Source organism: Bubalus kerabau, chromosome 21 (genome assembly GCF_029407905.1).
Source record: "Bubalus kerabau isolate K-KA32 ecotype Philippines breed swamp buffalo chromosome 21, PCC_UOA_SB_1v2, whole genome shotgun sequence".
NCBI lineage: Eukaryota > Metazoa > Chordata > Mammalia > Artiodactyla > Bovidae > Bubalus > Bubalus kerabau.
Genome location: NC_073644.1, coordinates 60,315,085 through 60,335,970, shown reverse-complemented (window position 1 = coordinate 60,335,970; position 20,886 = coordinate 60,315,085). Strand labels below are relative to the sequence as shown.

The window sequence follows — 20,886 nt, the reverse complement described above, 5'->3', positions numbered from 1 at the left end:
GGAAGCCTAGCAGTTTAAAACAGAAAAATAACTTCCATAACCCAATCCAGAACAAAACAACTCCTCAATTCTACACATACACACACCCCCCAACTCTCATCCCTGAAGCTCACAAGTGCCCCCTACTCCAGGGACCCGCCCACCGCCCCCCCTCCCAGGATTCCCCTGCAGCCTTCTAAAGCCCTCAGGGGAGCTGGCTAGGTGGTAAAGATCCCAAAAGGCAGACTGCCTGCATGCCATTAAGGTCTTCCAGCTGTGATTAAGAGTAAATCACAAACTTCTCTGAGCCTTGGTTTCCTAGTCTACATCATGGAGATAAGAGTATTAATAGTACCTATTTATACCTTTATAGGGTATTTTGAAAATTTAAAAATGAGTATTATTACAGTCTTGAGGCCAGGACCTGGAACACAGTGACTGTTTCGTGTTAAGTAAATGAGAAAGCGCATGCTCACTCCCACCTGTCAGCACGCTTCCCATTCATCACTGTCATCCCATTCCCAGAAGCCTTTCTTCCAGAATTCAACAGCAAAGAATGCTAACAAGGAATGGATCTTTAAGATCAGTCAAGTTATCCCCAGTTCAGATATGAAGAAATGAAGGAAAATAAGGGACTTCCCTGGCAGTCCAGTAGTTAAGGCTCCATACTTCCACTGCAGGGGGCCTGGGTCCCACCCGTGGTCAGGGAACTAAGTGCCCACATGCCACACGGTGCCGCCAAAAAATAAAATGAATTAAAAAAAAAGAAATGAACGAAATTAAGATAGGAGACATTCCGTAACTTGCCCGAGGGTATGTTGTAATTAAACCCCAGAGCTGCGTCAAGATTCCCACGGTGACTCATCAGCATTCCTTGCAGTATTACCAGCAGGTATTTGCCCTGGGTTATGTCTGACATACACCTCACAGGTATAGGAGTCTCAGCACTTTGCCACACTCAGCCCCAGAGCGCTCCTACCATCTGGGGCTACACAGGAGGCTTTATCAACACTCTTCCATCCATGGTCTCATTTAATCCACCACCCATCATAAAGTATTATCTTTCCGCAACGGCAGATGTGAAGTGGTGAAGTGAGCAGACCCTTCCAGAGACGAAGTCCAGTTTCCCCTAAGCCAGTGTCTTTTTATTCCCACCATATTGTCTCAGATCGCTGAAAACAACCCAACAAGGAATGGGCTGACCTACGCTCCCTTCTCACTTTCGTATTCCTCCTCTTCAGCAGGACCAGCGCCAGCCGTGTCTCGCAGCTGACCCTGCCATTCTCACATCAAGAAGAGCTCTCTGCCCTCCTTTTTTCAAGCCCTCTGTTTTTACATCTTGTTTTCCCGAAGATCAGTAAAATGTAAATAATTAGCCAGAGCAATACTAGAAATATTTTATTAGTAGTAAGAGCCAGGAAAGCCATTCTCTATGGAGTCAAATTAGATCTTGGGAAGAACAGCCCTATCAAGGGGGGAGGGGTAGGTTCAAAGCACAGGGGAACTTCTGTGGTGGTCCAGTGGTTAGGACTCCATTCTTCCAGTGCAAGGAGTGCAGGTTCAATCCCTAGTTAGGGAATTAAGATCCCACATGCCACTCAGCAGTACAGCCAAAAAATGCCCAGGCTCCTGGGCCTGGCCCCCACCCTTCTACTTCAGAAGCTCCATGGTGGCCCTTGGGAATTCAACCTTGAAAGTAATTCCTGCAAGTGATTCATAAGCAAATATTGAACTGTACTCATATCTGTTGTGTACTTTGAAAACTAACAATAAGATGGGAAGAGGAAACAAGATAAAGCAAATACAGCAGAATATTAATTGTAGACTCCATGTGGTGAGTAGATGAATGTTTACTGGATGTTCTTTCAACTTTTCTATAGGCTTGACCCTGATGCTGGGAAAGACTGAAGGCAGGAGGAGGACGACGACAGAGGATGAGATGGTTGGATGGCATCACTGACTCATTGGACGTGAGTTTGAGTAAACTCCGGGAGTTGGTGATGGACAGGGAGGCCTGGCAGGCTGTGGTCCGTGGGGTCTCAAAGAGTTGGACATGACTCAGGAACTGAAGAACAACAATAGGCTTGAAATTTTTTTTAATAAAATGTTGGGGGGAGGGTGGTGTTGGGGACTGGAACACTTCTTAGGATCAGGATTTGAAAACCACTGAAATAAGGGGGAGTCCAACTCTTCTCCTGGTGGAAGGACACCAGCTTTATCTTGATGTCTCACTTTACCTATTATGGAGTGAGCCGAAAGTTACTGAAGGAGTTCAGGAAAACAGAGCCAAACCTCAAAGAGGATCAAGAAGAGTCCGCCAGCCCTTTCCTCCCTCTGTGGCCCTGCTACTTCTTGCTTTGTATCTTGTTATTCCAGCAAAATAAAACAGAACTGACCACCTGGCTTAATTTTGTCCATTTTATTTTCCTGTGTTAATCCCCAACCCTGAGGCACAGTTCTCGACAGGTCTTTAATTCATAGTAGTTGCCAAGTTGCTCAGTCCTGTCTGACTCTTTGCAACCCCGTGGACTATACAGCCCACGGAATTCTCCAGGCCAGAATACTGGAGTGGGTAGCCTTTCCCTTCTCCAGGGCATCTTCCCAACCCAGGGATCGAGCCCAGGTCTCCCGTACTGCAGGCAGATTCTTTATCAGCTGAGCCACCAGGGAAGCCCATATGAATGTGCCCAATTTCAGAAAGGAGATTGTCCTGTTAAACATTAAGAATAAAAGTTAAAAAAAAAAAAATAGAAGTTAAGACTTTGCTCTTCATGTGACACTAGCCACCCACTCTGCCTCCCACACAACTGGAATTACTAGCGCCATGCCAGTCTGGCTCTGATCCAAAATACAATTACCTCCAGGCTCACATATTTGTGGGCTTCTCAATTTATCAAAAAGTCCTGACCACAAAAAACTGACAGGTAGCTTTTCTACTGAACCACAGTCCAAGGCATCAAGGGAAAGGCTCCTTAGCAATCCAGTTTTCTATGTTTACCAAACGGCATGATCATTTCTCTTGATGTCAGCAATGGTTATTTTCCACAGCGCTTTGTGCCAGCCTAATGATTACTTTGTGTGGCCAGACCAGAGGAAAATCTGTAATGAAATCCGTAATCTCCAACAACCTCAGGCCAAAAAAAAAAATAAAGGTCTTAAAACTGCCTCCTGGAGTCTCTTGTTTTTTACTTCCATTTTGCTCTCTAGTACAGGAAATCCTTGTGACTATGATATTCTCTGGCCCAAATACTTTTTATAAATTGGATCTGTGCAAATATATGCCTTCCTCCTAAGAGGATAGGTGAGATGAATCCATTACAGAAAGTATCTGAGATATGTGCAGGTTTTGTTATCGTTGCTATTATTTTGTCCAAACAACTGCTTCTCCGTTCAACTCTTCAGCTCTGGAGACGTCCTTCCCTCCACCCCCGTCCCATCTCTTTTATAGTTTCCAGCACCCTCTCACAAGCCAATCATCCACAGCAACATCAGCCAACGCTGGCTGAAGCCTTAGCGTCCTCTCTTCTATGTGTCCACCATTCGGGCTTTGTCTCCTTGTCTCAATATGCAGCATCATTTCTTCCCTCAAGTTAACTAGCAGAAGACAAGAGTTCAACTTTATTCTCGCTTACTTTGTAAGCAACTGGTTCAAATTCGCAATTGCATACCACCCTTCAGGAAGATGCTTTTTATAGCCTCAAGCTGGTCAAGAGCATCTCCAGGGCATTTCTCTTCACTGTGCTATTTTTTTCTTAGCACCATCTTAGGAGGGTGAGAGGAAAATGACAAGGTGCAAGTAGCAAGAATGGGGAGAAACACTGACACATCCAACATCAAAGAAAGCTGAAGCTCCTGCAAGAATCAGAACAGCCCACATTAGCCTCTCAGGATGGAGCAACAACTGCCAAGCTGCTCCCTCAATCCAGTGCCACAGAAGCTGACCCTGCCAGGGGCAGTAGGGTTCATAGGCAAAATCAGATGCGGAGTTAAGAATGCAACCCAAGGCACAAAATGCCCAAGGTCTGCACAAGCCAGATGCTGAAGCCTATGACACAATCTTAACACCCTAGATACACCTGGATATGCCCCTATCCAGATATTATATTTAACAGAGTACATCACGTGAAATGTTGGGCTGATGAATCACAAGCTGGAATCAAGACTGCTGGGAGAAATATCAACAGCCTCAGATATGCAGATAATACCACTCTAATGGCAGAAAGTGATGAGGAACTAAAGAGCCTGTTGATGAGGGTGAAAGAGGAGAGTAAAAAAGTTGGCTTAAAACTCAACATTCAAAAAATGAAGATATGGCATCTGGTCCCATCATTTCATGGCAAATAGAAGGGGGAAAAGTAGAAGCAGTGAGATTTTCTTTCCTTTGGCTCCAAAATCACTGAGGATGGTGACTGCAGCCACGAAATTAAAAAATGTTTGCTCCTTGGAAGGAAAGCTATGACAAACCTGGACAGCATATTAAAAAGTAAAGATATCACTTTGCCGACAAAGGTCCATATAGTCAAAGACACAGTTTTTCCAGTAGTCGTGTACAGATGTGAGAGTTGGACCATAAAGAAGGCTAAGTGCAGAAGAATTGATGCCTTCAAACTGTGGTGTTGGAGAAGATTCTTGGGAGTCCCTTGGACTGCAAGGAGATCAAACCAGTCAATCCTTAAGGAAATCAGTCCTGAATATTCATTGGAAGGACTGATGCTGAAGCTGAAACTCCAACACTTTGGCCACCTGACGCAAAGAGCCGACTCACTGGAAAAGACCCTGATGCTGGGAAAGATGGAGGGCAGGAGGACAAGGGGGTGACAGAGGATGAGATGGCTGGATGCCATCACCAACTCAATCGACATAAGTTTGAGTAAACTCCAGGAGACTGTGGGAACAGGGAGGCCTGGCATGCTGCAGTCCATGGGGTCACAAGAGTCAGACACGACTTATTGAGGTTTAATTCCTATATCATAAAATTTGCCCTTTTCAAATATACAATTCACTGATTTTTAATATAGTCACAAAGCTGTGCATCTATCACCATTAATTAGATAATGCCAGAAATCTTTCCTCACCCCAAAAGAAACTTTATACCCATTACAGCATACCCTATTCCTCCCTGCCACCAGCCTACAGCAAGTACTAGGCTACCTTCTCTCTCTCTGGATTTGTCTATTTTAAACACTTGAAATAAAAGCGTGGCTTTTCGTGTCCGGCTTCTTTCACCTATCATGATGTTGTCAACGTTTCCTTTTTAGTTACTCTACTTTTCAACCCCAGAATTTTTTTTTAAATCTCTATTTTTTTTTAATAATCTTTACTTCTTTATTCACATTTTCTATTTGATGATACAGCATTTCATATTTCCCTTTAAGTCTCTAGATGTGGTTTCATACATATCTATCAAAGCAGATTTAAAGTTTTGTGTAGTATATCCAATACCCAGGCTTCCTTAAGGAAAGTTTCTGTTGACAGTTTTCTTCCTGTGTTTGGGCCATGTTTTCCTGTTTCTTTGGGTATCTTGCAATTTGCTGTTGAAAACGAGACATTTAAAGTAATATAATGTGTCAGTGTGTGGGAAGCAGAATCCAGATTTACTGTTATGAACCCCAGGGTTGTTTGCTGTTGCTGTGTAGTATTTTTCTTGGACTGAGCCTATCAAGTCTGTATTTGTGGTTCATATGTGGCCATCGAAATCTCTGATTAGTGATTTAGTGGTTAAGTATTAGTTGAACAGAGATGTCCTTAAATGCTTTGAGCTGATGAATCTCCCAGCCCTTACCAAGGGCTTCTGTGCATGTGCTGGGGCAGTTTCCAGGCTTCGCCAGCCAGTTCATAACTCTGCCTTGTGTTGGTCACTCAGTCGTGTCCGACTCTTTGCGACCCCACGGACTGTAGCCGCCAGCCTCCTCTGTCCACGGAATTCTCCAGGCAAGAATACTGGAGTGGGTCGCCGTGCCCTCCTCCACGAGATCTGCCCAACCCAGGGATCCAGCCAGGCCTCCGGCACTGCGGGCAGATTCTTCACCATCTGAGCCACCAGAGTAGCCCGTAACTCTTAGTCTTCACTTTCTGCTTGTGCAGAACCTCAAGGCCAGTCACAGGTGGGCACTTAGGGCCTTCTCCAGTATTCCCTGGGCATGTGCAGAGCCTTGTAGATTCCCAGAAATATGTTGGAACTTTATAAGGCTCCCGCTGGACATTCCATCCCCAGGTTTTTCTTTCAGTACTTTTTGATCAGTTAATTGTTGGCCCCAAAGAGCAACACCATCTCAGGCAGCCATGATGAAACAATCGCAACTGACCATTCTCAACCAACGTGCAGTGGAGCGGGGCCCTTACACAAAGTGTGCTCCAGTCTGATCAAATAAAGACAAGCTCTAAGAATGGAGCATTCACGCAGCCTGTCAGACGGGTGACACTTTCCTAGAAAGAAGTGGGCCTCTGGAGGAGCTCCAGCTTTGTTCTCGCTCACCCAGTGGCTACGAGACTGCTGGTTTTCACAGCCTCCATGGAGCTGGGGCAAGGAGGACGGGATCCACACAAGTTAAACCACCACACAAAGCTCACTGCTCCTGCTGAGCTCACGTAGCTGTTCTTGAACAAATATTACTCTTTTTGTTCTAAGTCTTTAATTTCCAAAGTTTTGGAAAAGTTGATATTGATGTGTCTTGCCAGTGTTCTCACTGCTTTAACAGAGTAGACTTTCAGAAGTCCTTACTCTACAGTTGTGGAATTCTGAGGCCCTTCCCTGGTGACTCAGACGGTAAAGAATCTGTCTGCAGTGCAGGAGACCTGGGTTCGATCCTGGGTTGGGAAGATCCCTGGAGAAGGGAGTGGTAACCCACTCCAGTATTCTTACTTGGAGAATTCCATGGACTGAGGAGCCTGGTGGGCTACAGTTCATGGGGTCACAGAAGAGTCAGACACGACTAAGTGACTAACACTTTTGCTTTTTCCCTTATCTGGGTTCCTGTGTAATTTTAGGGAGGTGGTAACCACCATTTTAAACTCAGGATGCCTGTGTCAGTCAGCATACAGAGTTAACACTTCGTAGTCGTATTCTGAGACCAGTATTCCTCCAAAAGCATGCCCAAGAAAGATCCTGAAAATTCACAATCACAGCCCTCAGATCAGATCAGATCAGTCGCTTAGTCGTGTCCGACTCTTTGCAACCCCATGAATCGCAGCACGCCAGGCCTCCCTATCCATCACCAACTCCCGGAGTTCACTCAGACTCACGTCCATAGAGTCAGTGATGCCATCCAGCCATCTCATCCTCTGTCGTCCCCTTCTCCTCCTGCCCCCAATCCCTCCCAGCATCAGAGTCTTTTCCAATGAGTCAGCTCTTCGCATCAGGTGGCCAAAGTACTGGAGTTTCAGCTTTAGCATCATTCCTTCCAAAGAAATCCCAGGGCTGATCTCCTTCAGAATGGACTGGTTGGATCTCCTTGCAGTCCAAGGGACTCTCAAGAGTCTTCTCCAACACCACAGTTCAAAAGCATCAATTCTTTGGCACTCAGCCTTCTTCACAGTCCAACTCTCACATCCATACATGACCAGTGGAAAAACCATAGCCTTGACTAGATGAACCTTTGTTGGCAAAGTAATGTCTCTGCTTTTGAATATGCTATCTAGGTTGGTCATAACTTTCCTTCCAAGGAGTAAGCGTCTTTTAATTTCATGGCTGCAGTCACCATCTGCAGTGATTTTGGAGCCCAGAAAAATAAAGTCTGACACTGTTTCCACTGTTTCCCCATCTATTTCCCATGAAGTGATGGGACCGGATGCCATGATCTTCGTTTTCTGAATGTGGAGCTTTAAGCCAACTTTTTCACTCTCCACTTTCACTTTCATCAAGAGGCTTTTGAGTTCCTCTTCACTTTCTGCCATAAGGGTGGTGTCATCTGCATATCTGAGGTGATTGATATTTCTCCCGGCAATCTTGATTCCAGTTTGTGTTTCTTCCAGTCCAGCGTTTCTCGTGATGTACTCTGCATATAAGTTAAATAAGCAGGGTGACAATATACAGCCTTGACGAACTCCTTTTCCTATTTGGAACCAGTCTGTTGTTCCATGTCCAGTTCTAACTGTTGCTTCCTGACCTGCATACAAATTTCTCAAGAGGCAGATCAGGTGGTCTGGTATTCCCATCTCTTGAAGAATTTTCCACAGTTTATTGTGATCCACACAGTAAAAGGCTTTGGCATAGTCAATAAAGCAGAAATAGATGCTTTTCTGGAACTCTCTTGCTTTTTCCATGATCCAGAGGATGTTGGCAATTTGATCTCTGGTTCCTCTGCCTTTTCTACAACCAGCTTGAACATCAGGAAGTTCACGGTTCACATATTGCTGAAGCCTGGCTTGGAGAATTTTGAGCATTACTTTACTAGCGTGTGAAATGAGTGCAATTGTGCAGTAGTTTGAGCATTCTTTGGCATTGCCTTTCTTTGGGATTGGAATGAAAACCGACCTTTTCCAGTCCTGTGGCCACTGCTGAGTTTTCCAAATTTGCTGGCATATTGAGTGAAGCACTTTCACAGCATCATCTTTCAGGATTTGGAATAGCTCAACTGGAATTCCATCACCTCCACTAGCTTTGTTCATAGTGATGCTTTCTAAGGCCCACTTGACTTCACATTCCACGATGTCTGGCTCTAGGTCAGTGATCACACCATCGTGATTATCTGGGTCGTGAAGATCTTTTTTGTACAGTTCTTCTGTGTATTCTTGCCATCTCTTCTTAATATCTTCTGCTTCTGTTAGGTCCATACCATTTCTGTCCTTTATCGAGCTCATCTTTGCATGAAATGTTCCTTTGGTATCTCTGATTTTCTTGAAGAGATCCCTAGTCTTTCCCATTCTGTTGTTTTCCTCTATTTCTTTGCATTGATCGCTGAAGAAGGCTTTCTTATCTCTTCTTGCTATTCTTTGGAACCCTGCATTCAGATGTTTATATCTTTCCTTTTCGCTTCTCTTCTTTTCACAGCTATTTGTAAGGCCTCCCCAGCCATTTTGCTTTTTTGCATTTCTTTTCTATGGGAATGGTCTTGATCCCTGTCTCCTGTACAATGTCACGAACCTCATTCCATAGTTCATTAGGCACTCTATCTATCAGATCTAGGCCCTTTAATCTATTTCTCAGTTCCACTGTATAATCATAAGGGATTTGATTTAGGTCATACCTGAATGGTCTAGTGGTTCTCCCTACTTTCTTCAATTTAAGTCTGAATTTGGCAATAAGGAGTTCATGGTCTGAGCCACAGTCAGCTCCTGGTCTTGTTTTTGCTGACTGTATAGAGTTTCTCCATCTTTGGCTGCAAAGAATATAATCAATCTGATTTCAGTGTTGACCATCTGGTGATGTCCATGTATAGAGTCTTCCCTTGTGTTGTTGGAAGAAGGTGTTTGTTATGACCAGTGCGTTTTCTTGCACTGGTCATAACAAACACCTGGAGTAACAGGCAAATTTGGCCTTGGAATACGGAATGAAGCAGGGCAAAGACTAATAGAGTTTTGCCAAGAAAATGCACTGGTCATAACAAATCACAGCCCTCAGATCCAGCCAAACTTTCTTCCTCAGGAATCCCTAGGACTGCTTCCTAAAACTGAGCTAATAAGAGAGAAGAATGATTCAAATACGGAGTACTTTTAGTAATAAGTCTCCCACGTTATTAAAAATCTATATTGACTTCAACATCTGAAAGTTGGTTCCCAGTGAGATGGCCTCATTTTCAACCTTAACATCGCTGGTACTCAGCTACTTGAAAAGCTGTGGAAATAAAGGCTTTCACAAGAGTGCTTACTCCACCGTTAATACTTGCTGAGGAAGGGCATAAAGAGACAGTCATCTTTTCTAAGAAGCCATGCTAGAGAAGAGCATGGGGAATGCATCCTTTCAAAAGGGAACTAAAGGAGCCAGGGCTGCCGAGGCCCCATTCTGTCCCCACTATCCGCATGCATCCGCATCACTTGAGCGCCGAGCCTGGGCCGTGACCACGCACCTCAGGGACGTCCCTCAAGCTCCTCCCTTTCTTGCATGAGTCATGGGAAAAGAGAAGAGAAACAGTAGGTGGGGAATGCTGACATTTCCCCTGGTGGGTCTATCAGGCTTCTGCAGAGCAAGTCTGAGGCAACAGATAACACCCAACCCAAGAACATTTAGAGAATCTGCTCACATGGGCCTGAGTGGCCCGAGGGTCATATTCACGCTTGCCTCACCGAGCTCCCTCACTTTACAAGTAATCATTTTCCCCTCTTACCAGGTGGCACCATGGACTGAGAGGCTCCTCAGAGCCTGGCAGGCTACAGTCCATAGGGTCGCAAAGAGTCAGACATGACTGAGTGACTTAGGACATTTTCCTCTCCGCTGAGACGAGAAACAAATTGGGATTGAGAACAGTGAGATGCTTCTGTCCTTTGTGTTTAAAAATTCTGCAGCCCTGGTGCCAAACGGTGTAGCCCTGTTTCACCTCCAGGAAATCCCACCCCCGGGCTCAGCTCCTGACCCTCACACAGTCCACCTGCATCCCCTGCTGCCTCCACCAGCTGCCATCTGGGATGCTCGCATTCCAGGCAGGCTGAGAAGTGCCAGCTTCCCAAGTCGCCTCGCCTCACCTTCCATCTGCCAGACGCTGCAGGACATCTCCTTCTCCAGCTTCCACTCCTCAAATAGCTCTGCTGGGACACTAATGATACATGAGAAAGTACAAAACATGCGGCAGTCACGAGAGCCCTGGAAGCCTTGCTCAGTTCCCGCAGAGCTCCTCCGTTCACTTCCTCACCTAGAGTTTCATTTCTTAGCTAAAGACCCTATTCCATGGGAACTACAGGTGCGACAAGTAATCCAGGGATACCTCCAGGGTCCTCCAGTCAGGCGTGCTGGGTGCTCCAAGTGAGCCAGGTGTCAGGCGTGCTGGGTGCTCCAGGGCCCCCAGTCAGGCGCTCTGGGTGCTCCAGGGCCCCCAGTCAGGCGTCCTGGGTGCTCCAGGGCCCCCAGTCAGGCGCCCTGGGTGCTCCAGGGCCCCCAGTCAGGCGCGCTGGGTGTTTCAGGGCCCCCAGTCAGGCGCGCTGGGTGCTCCAGGGCCCCCAGTCAGGCGCGCTGGGTGCTCCAGGGCCCCCAGTCAGGCGCGCTGGGTGCTCCAGGGCCCCCAGTCAGGCGCGCTGGGTGCTCCAGGGCCCCCAGTCAGGCGCGCTGGGTGCTCCAGGGCCCCCAGTCAGGCGCGCTGGGTGCTCCAGGGCCTCCAGTCAGGCGTGCTGGGTGCTCCAGGGCCTCCAGTCAGGCGTGCTGGGTGCTCCAGGGCCCCCAGTCAGGCGTCCTGGGTGCTCCAGGGCCCCCCCACCGTCAGGCGTGCTGGGTGTTCCGGGTAAGCCAGGTGTACCCTGCAGCGGTTCCCCCCCACCCCACCCCAAGTCACTGCTTTAACCAGAACATGTCAAACCATCCTGTGATAACTCCTCCAATGCAAACAGCACAAGAGGATCACAGGGCTAAGCCATGGTATTAAGACAGGGGACTTCCGCAGAGGTCCAGAGGCTAAGACTCCACACTGCCACCGCAGGGTGACACGGTTGATCCCTGGCTGGGGAACTAAGAACCCATACAAAGCATGGCCAACAACAAAAATAACACCCTTCTTTGGGAGCAATTATCTTTATACATAGACATACACACACCCACTTTATCATTTCCTGTTACTGTCACTCTTCAAAGCCTGAGGCCAGCACGGTATTTCAGACATATACACCTCCCCAAAACTGGTCCAAACACTGGCAAGTATGATATGTAAATGCGGGCTTCCTCCCAGCCTGTTTTAGACGAGGATGCACACTGCCCGATAGGAACCGTAATCCAGCAGCACCATCCGCCACCATCAATCTGCTTCCCAGGAGCTACGCTGTGTTCTGCCAGCTTCTCACTGGATCTGCACGTGTTCGTTCTTGGCAGAAACCAAAATGCACTTAGACTTGAGCATTCACTTTCAGAGCATGGGCCTGAGTGTTTCAATTGATAAGCGTGTTAGAAAAGCATTTAAAGATGACAGGCTCTGACTTACACCTTGTACTTTCACACTCACTTGTGGGTGTGTAAAAGGGGATCTAAGTTCACAAACCGCCCCCCAAAATAAACACAACCCCCAAACAATCTGCAGCATTTGGGGAGAAAACGCTCTCTCAGCCTAGTATCTAGCAATCACTGTCAGAAGTAAAACCCAGAACCTCCTAACTTCTATGAAAATGGAGGCTCTGAAAAAGGATTCCCAAAAGGCTTCAAGAAATGTCAGGTGCAACAGGAAAGGGACAAGTAACCGAAGCGACTACAAAGGGAAAACATTAAGAAAATGTGTATGTATTTCTACTGCATAAAAACCCACCAGTAATTTCTCCTCTTTCACTTTTCTTAATGGAGAGTAAGATTTACCAAGCTCCTCTCCTGACTCTTATTCTACAGGTATAAATAATAAATGCAAGTGAAGCCGCTCAGTCGTGTCTGACTCTTTGCAACCCCGTGGACTGTAGCCTGCTAGGCTCCTCCATCCGTGGGATTTTCCAGGCAAGGACACTGGAGTTGCCATTTCCCAGGGACTAAACCCGGGTGTCCCGCACTGAGGACACTCTCTGCTGTCTGAGCCACCAGGGAAAGAACATGGCCAGCTCTTTGGCTGTGGCACTAAGAAGTGTGGCATGCCGGCACAGCCGCCGTGGGGCCCTCAGCGCTATTCAACAGTCAGTCAGCAGTCCACACCTGGAGTCCCACGTTCTCTACGGGAGGAGCTGCCACTGAGGCCCACAAGGCCCATTACATCCGACACCCTGAGTGGTTGGTAAGTGTGTCTTCCCAGAGGACAAACTTAACTTCTAGAAACAGCTTCAGAGTCAGCCATCCTAACTAAGATGAGTCTTCAAGCCAGTTAAGATTATTTAAATAAAGTATTGTTACAAGGTAAGGAGGCTGAGATGGCTAGTAACCTGGCTGAGAAGGCAGTTTTGATAGAGTAAGGATTGTGACCAACCTAGACAGCATATTAATAAGCAGAGACATTACTTTGCCAACAAAGGTCCATATAGTCAAAGCTGTGGTTTATCCAGTAGTCATGTTTCGATGTGAGAGTCAGACTATAAAGAAGGCTGAGCACCAAAGAACTGATGCTTTCGAACTGTGGTGTTGGAGAAGACTATTGAGAGTCCCTTGGACAGCAAGGAGATCCAACCATTCCATCCTAAAGGAAATCAACCCTCAATATTCATTGGAAGGACTGATGCTGAAGCTCCAATACTTTGGCCACCTGATGCAAAGAGCCAACTCATTAGAAAAGACCCTGATGCTGGAAAAGATTGAAGGCAGGAGGAGAAGGGGATGACATAGGAGAAGATGGTTGGATGGCATCACCAACTCAATGGACGTGAGTTTAAGCAAACTCTGGGAGATGGTGAAGGACAGCAAAGCCTGGTGTGCTGCAGTCCATAGGGTCGCAAAGAGTTGGACATGACTGAGTGACTGAACAACAACTCAAAGGATTACCAAGGATTTCACGGATCCGTAGTTACCTCATGAAGAGTAGAGGCAAGGCCTCCCAAGAAACCACCTCGAAATGCAATGCTCATTTGGACAGCCAATGTCCAACGCTGTTCAAATAAGTCGCTCCTTGTTTTATTGTCATCCCTGGCTAAAATAACCAAAGGGAGAAAGGCATTTTTTTAAAGGCAAGAATCCTAAGGTATAAGTACAACTTTAGAGAAGTACAACTACCAGTGTTTCGCTGAGCACCCACTCAACATGGAGCAGAGTCAACCCCAAGTGTTGCCTTCCTTGTCAGGGACTCGAAACCCACCCCCCCCAAAAAAAAAAGTTTTGTTCACCCTGAAAACAAGACAACAAAAGCATTTATTGCTCGGAAAATCAGCACGATCATCTGATGGTGGCAATGGAAAGCGGGTTGCTAAGGAATGGAAAGATTAGAGCCTGACTGACTTGTGTTCTTTAAGCAGGGAAATGTTCAGTACGAAGCTAAAGACGAGATGGGTGCGAGACCAAACAGCAACCGCGGCACTGGATGCGTTGGACAGTCGACGTTCTCAGTGTGGGTGGTCACTGGGCCAGGTGTGAACCATCTGTGTCCTGATGCATCACAGTTGTCTGATGGCAGAGCTGACGGGCAAAATACACTGGCTGTCCAAAGAGGCTCCACCACCCACCACAGTAACCATCCCTGCAGGGTGAAGAGTGAGGACTACTTCTGGTCCAGGAAGCCTCAGGCCGTGACGATCTTAATGTATTAATACAAATACATTCAAGACCATCGACATGGCCACATTAAGTAATGGAGGGCTCACCATGACTTCCGGGGCTAAAACCAGTCTTGTCTTCACAATCAAGAGGGCATCGGTAATGCCTCTATGTCTCCAGATAACAAGACTTCAGGTCACTGGTGTCCCTGTGTGCTAACAGCACATGGTACAAGAAAAGTCTGAATAATGGGAACAAAGGAAGACAGAGTGAGTAACCATCACCCGGCACACGGTGGGTCAGGAGGAGACCTGTCCGGCAGCCAGGACATCCACAGACGACGGCTGTGGCTTTAGTAAGTCAACACCACCTGCTGCCTTCAAAACCATGCAGTAGGGCATCCCTGGCAGCCCAGTGGCTACCACTCTGCACGTCCACCCAAGGGGGCATGGCTTCCATCCCTGGTTGGGGACCTAAAGATACCACATGCCATGTGGCGTGGCCAAAAAAATACAAAAAAAATTTAAATCAGGAAGTTAATTTGAAGACTCCTGAGAGTCCCTTGGACTGCCAGGGGATCAAACCAGTCCATCCTAAAGGAAATCAACCCTGAATACTCATTGGAAGGATAGATGCTGAAGCTCCAATACTTTGGCCACCTGAGGCAAAGAACCAACTCATTGGAAAAGACCCTGATGTTGGGAAAGACTGAAGGCAAAGGAGAAGTGGGCAGCAGAGAATGCGATGGTTAGACAGCATCTCCAACTCAATGGACATGAATTTGAGCAGACCCCAGGAGATAGTGAAGGACAGAGGAGCCTGGCATGCTACACTCCATGGGGTTGCAAAGAGTCAGACATGACTTAGTGACTGAACAAAAATCTCAATTGAATTAGGTCGGGAATCGGATCTGTAATGAACCTGTGTGTTGGTTACAGGTAGTTATGGTGATTTAGGCACTATAAACACGTTCATTCCTCCTTTAATGTTTGGATATATTTTAAGAAACATTATAATAAAAATAATTTAAGTCAACCCATGAAATCCTCACTGATGTTCTCTCTCTCAGGAGTGTGTACTTTATTCAGGCCTAAAAAAAAAAAAACAAAAAAACACTATATAATTTTTGCCTGCTGTCTTCCCACTGCAGAAAAGGAAACCCATGATTAACTGTCCTGCCTAAGGCAAGCAATATTAGAATAAGGTATTTCTCATCAGGAAATTTTGAAACAGGAAAAAAACCACCTAAGCTAAATCAGGTAAGCAATGAGTAACAGTAACATTAATATTGGAGAAGGCAATGGCACCCCACTCCAGTACTCTTGCCTGGAAAATCCCATGGACGGAGGAGGCTGGTAGGCTGTAGTCCATGGGGTCACTGAGAGTCGGACACGACTGAGCGACATCAGTTTCACTTTTCACTTTCATGCATTGGAGAAGGAAATGGCAACCCGCTCCAGTGTTCTTGCCTGGAGAATCCCAGGGATGGGGGAGCCTGGTGGGCTGCCGTCTATGGGGTCGCACAGAGTCAGACGCGACTGAAGCGACTTAGCAGCAGCAGCAGCAGCAACATTAATATAGTGAAATATAAGTGAAAGAGGAGAGTGAAAAAGCTGGCTTAAAACTCAACATTCAAAAAACTAAGATCATGGCATCCAGTCCCATCACTTCATGGCAAATAGATGGGGAAACAATGGAAACAGTGAGAGACTTTTATTTGACGGGGGCGGGGGGTCCAAACTCACTGCAGATGGTGCCTGCAGCCATGAAATTAAAAGACACTTGCTCCTTGGAAGAAAAGCTACAAGCAACCTAGACAGCATATAAAAAGCAGAGACATTACTTTATCAACAAAGGTCCGTCTAGTCAAAGCTATGGATGGTTTTTCCAGTAGTCATGTACGGATGTGAGAGTTGGGCAATAAAGAAAGCTGAGTGCTGAAGAATTGATGCTTTTGAACTATGGTGTTGGAGAAGACTCTTGCGAGTCCCTTGGACTGCAAGGAGATCAAACCAGTCCATCCTAAAGGAAATCAGTCCTGAATATTCATTGGAAAGGCTGATGCTAAAGCTGAAATTCCAATACTTTGACCACCTGATGCAAAGAACTGACTCCTTGGAAAAGACCCTGATGCTGGGAACGATTGAAGGCGGGAGGAGAAGGGGATGACAGAGCATGAGATGGTTGGATGGCATCACCGACTCGATAGACATGAGTTTGAGTAAGTTCTGGGAGTTGGTGATGGACAGGGAAACTTGGCATTCTGCAATCCACGGGGTCTCAAAGAGTCAGACACGACTGAGCGACTGAACTGCATTGAATCAGTGAATATATCATGATATTTTTGTGATTATTCTTCAATACTGGGCTTAATTTAGAAGTGCTCTTTTCATTGATTACCCCTGCCATTTCTCTGTCAAAATGTTCTATGACTACTTCTGTGTTATAGGAATGAATCTACACAAGGAATCTGAAAAGGAAATACCACATTCAAGTTCAGTGTTGTATGCAGTATAAACCAGGCCAGCAACCAGCACACTGTAAAGTTTGAAGTCCTCCTTTTCTCCATTTTTTTTTTTTTTTTTTTCTGATTTTCTATGTATACATGAACTCTCCTAACAGAAAGCTAAAGATCCTGCTGTTGGCTCACCAAACTCCTAAGCGGTTACTTTCCAGCAGCACTGGCATCAGAGTGGAAGGTGCAGCAAACAGGTATCGCCCAGAGAAGCACTGCCCAGATGCGGGAGCCCCAGCATCTTTCAGGACAACAGCTCCGAGGGATACAGGACAGAAAGTGCACACTGACCAGATGGGCCCGGCAGCTCAGGCACTGGGTGCTATGAGGCCGGACACAAATGTTAACAGGATTGGGGTCCACATGGAGGAATCAGGCCCACACACATCTATCTTGGGCTCAGCAGGGCAGCCTCATTCAGCTCACCACCCAAAGACCTTAAAATGCACAACCTTGAAAAGCCCTGGCGTTAGACAGTTTGACTGCGAAAACTCTGTCCCTGGGGCTCTATCATCTCAGGCCACCAAGGAGGGCTGCCGGGAGACCAGAGAGCCACCATTAAAAAGCAGACAGATATCGAAGTGCCACTCTCTCTGAACTACAGAAAGCCCTCTAGTCAGTTCAGACCACACTAAAACTGACTGATTCTCAGAAGGCCTCCTTACCTCTAGCAAATCAAGGTGTTTTTAATAGTTCTGCTACCTCTAAACCCAAAGTGGTCATGAATGACCCTCCCAACTCCTCCTCCAAGGGATACTACATAATTAAATCACTGAGAAGCTGCAATAGTTAATATGCACAGGGAAGAAACAGGAATTTATAAATAAATGGGAAGTTATCATTTTCCCATTTTACCTGAATTTAACAGCAGTGTTTTTAAAAGGCAAACATGGTGCATGTGAATATCTGCAGGAGAAAAGCCAACATCCAGACAGTAACTCCTGTGAACTCCCCGCTGTAAGACCTTCAGGACTGGAAAATTCGATCCTATGCAGAGCTGAGTATAAATAACCACCTTCCTTCCTGCCTGCTCCAGTCTGGAGCCAACACGACAGAAAAAAAGAGCCCCACAATTCAGTGTGTGCCTCTTCCTCTACAGCCTCGCGAGGAACAAAACCGCAGGCGAACTGAAAAGGGCACGTCTCCGCCGGGACGCCGAAGACCCCGGTTCAAATTCCGACTCTGGCCCTCACGAGGCCCTGGGGCTTTGGTCAAGCCACCCATGCTTGCTAAGCTTTGCTTATCTCGTCTGAAAAACATGAAAAAGAGTATTTAGGAAGCCCACGTGTTTGGTGGATGGATTAAATTAGATAATCGTGTAAAACTGGTACACACTGGAGCAGGGTTTCTGCAACCTGGCACTACTGGCCGTGGGGCCTGCTAAGTTTTTATCGTGGGGGCCTTCCTGTGCTTTGTAGGATGTTTAGCATCGTCCCTGGCCTTACCCATGGATGCCAGGAGCATCTCCCAAGTTTTAACCACCAAAAGCCTCTCCAGGTACTGCCAAAGGTTCTGGGGGGTCAGGGGGGCTTACCACCCAGTTTAAAACCACTGTACCTGGTATTTAGTAAATAATTTAAAAAAGGATTTCTCCCTCCCATCCAGTATCACCTGAAACAAATCTGGGGGGGGGGGGGGGGGCGGTGATGGTTATTCTAGAGTCTTCCCTTTTCCTAGTCCAATTGGTGAGTAGCCACATCCAGCGCCTTCTGCCTTCCATGTGCCTCTGGCATTTACTCTCTGCCTCCTGCACCCCTGCGTGGTCAGTCCCAAGGCCACGGCCACCGGCTCTGCCCAGCCAGCTACGGGACCGCCCACCGTGATCCACCTCCCTGTCCGTTCTCTGCCGGCTGCGAGGTGCGCATGAGCAAAGCACAGCTCTACACAAGCTCGCACGGTGCCTCAGGATAAAGTCCCGGTTCCCTGACAAGGTCCACAAGGCTGTTCACAGATCACCACCTCCTCCTGTGACTCTGGCCACTCGGGCCTCGGGGGTGGCCCCTCTCCACTCCCTGGAGACCTGCCCTGAGACACCGCCAGGTGCTGGTCCCACCCACAGGCTCTGGAGCCCGACTGCCGCGGTTCAAGTCCTGGCTCTGCCGCTTCCTAGCTCTGTGGCCCTCGAGCAAGTTAGCTAACCTCTCTGTGCCTCAGTTTGCCCACCTGTGAGATGGCGATAAAGTACCTACCTCCAGGACTTCCCTGGTGGTCCAGTGGCTAGGATTCTGCACTCTCAATGTAGGGGGCCCAAGTTCAAACCCTGGTCAGGGAACTAGATCCCACATGCCACACCTAAGAGCCTGCATGGCCAAATAAATAAGTAAATATTAAAAAAAAAAAAAAAAAAAGAATTGACAAAATACCCACCTTCAAGAGCTGTTGTGAAGATTTTGCAAGTTAGTTTTTGTCAGATATACGCATCAGCACCCAGCACAGGAAAAGTTCCCAACTTTTAACTACTGGCTTATTTTAATCTAAAACTCAGCTTAGATGTCACTGTTCAAAACCTACACCAGTTTTTCCACCCGCCTTCATAGCCCAGACTCAACTGCCCTCCTATATAGTTATCGCTACTACCGCGCTGACCGCAAGTGGCTGCTGCTGACGTGCCCGTCTCAAGTACATCAGGCCCTCCCTCGGAGCGGGCGCTGTGTGTCACTGACCATCTCGGTCCCCAGCACAACATCAGGTCTCGTGCGTGTCCGCTCCATGCAAGCCAGAACCTCAGACTGGACAATCTCATCAGATCAGCCAGTCCAAAAAAACAAAACACTTATTTGTTCATGCCATACAGACCTCCCCTCCTTTTTCCTAGTCTATACCATTACTTCAGATTTTCTTCTTAACCATCCTCCTTCCCTAAAATTCCAAGTGAAAAGATCTCCTGCTTCTCCAAGCCCCCTCAAAATACAAATACATTCCAAAGAAGAAGGGCACTTTGGATCATTTTACACTGGTTTTTACTTTCCACAGATTTCTTAAAGGCCAAAGGAATCCTTGAAACCGCCATTGCCCAGACCAGAAAATCTGCTTGAAACCGTCACTTTGCAGAATTAAGGTCACCTGGCAAAGAAGTACAATGTCCTGTTGCCCAGGTATTAAAATCACCACAAGACTGGGAAACTGAGATAAAGCAGGAGTTTGGGATTAACAGATACACATTACTAGATATAAAATAGATAAACAACAAAGACCTACTGTATAGCATAAGGAACTATGCTCAATATCTTGTAATAAACTATAATTGAAAAAAATCCGAAAGAGTATATATACATACATATATATGTATGTATAACTAAATCACTTTTGATGTACACTTGAAACTAACAATATTGTAAATTAACTATACTTCAATTTTTTTTTGGGCTGCACCCCAGGACTTGTGGCATATGCGATCTTAGTTCCCCGACCAGGGACTAGACCCAGGCATTCAGCTGTGAGAGTGTGGAATCCTGACCACTGGACCGCCAGGGAACTTCCTATACTTCAGTTTTTTTTAATTATTTAAAAAAACAAACAAAAAAAAGATTCGGAACCTGGGAAGTCCCTCCTCCCTGGAGCAACAGGATATTACCAACATTGGGACTTACCAACCCACCTCATCCCATTCATCAAATTGTCCATTATGGGTCACTCCTGCCCCTTCCTGCAATTATTAATCTTTTTGTGTCCTAAGACCAGCCTCACTCTAACAAGACAAGTGCTTGTTATGAAAGAACAATATACAAAATCTAAGACTATACAAGGGCTTCGAGTGGAGAAATAAGGTCTGAGAATCCAAAAACATGAACTGTGAACTCATCAGAACAGTACTTCTCACGCTTGATGTTCAGTTCAAAAGGTAAAACATTTTCAAAGCCCCTTTCTTTGCTGACTCAAATTCTTCGGTTGATATTTCATTAATGCAAGTGTAAAACTAGGTCTACATCCAATGGTGCTCCTTGCCACCAAGCTGGTTCCTTGGAGTTCCACGCAGCTCTGCTACGTCATATTTGATGTCTCAACTCATGTCTCCAACACCTTTTCAACTGCAGACAGAAACTTCTGTTCGCATCACCAGGCACACGATGATTTGGCTTTCTCTGGGCAGGAGGATATTGCTGGTGTATTGAGTCCATTCTGGTCTTATCCCCTTAGAGTGCGTGCGTGCTCAGTCATGTCTGAC

At 46.5% G+C, this 20,886-nt stretch overlaps 1 protein-coding gene, 1 long non-coding RNA gene and 1 other non-coding gene across 6 annotated transcripts in view; 1 reads left to right on the top strand and 2 right to left on the bottom strand.

Moving 5' to 3' along the window:
* NEDD4L (NEDD4 like E3 ubiquitin protein ligase) overlaps window positions 1–20,886 on the bottom strand; it is a 379,737-nt gene that overhangs the window by 344,078 nt on the left and 14,773 nt on the right. The window lies entirely within an intron of this gene.
* LOC129636103 (uncharacterized) overlaps window positions 2,065–20,886 on the bottom strand; it is a 32,768-nt gene continuing 13,946 nt past the window's right edge. For both annotated transcript variants that reach the window (XR_008706645.1, XR_008706644.1), the window contains 3 exons: window positions 18,911–19,021; window positions 10,597–10,667; window positions 2,065–2,216 (listed from right to left, as the gene is read on the bottom strand). This is a non-coding gene — a long non-coding RNA (uncharacterized LOC129636103). The remainder of the gene's footprint in view (window positions 2,217–10,596; window positions 10,668–18,910; window positions 19,022–20,886) is intronic.
* On the top strand, window positions 18,921–18,993 carry TRNAE-CUC (transfer RNA glutamic acid (anticodon CUC)). The gene has a single exon. It is a non-coding gene; the product is annotated as a tRNA-Glu (tRNA).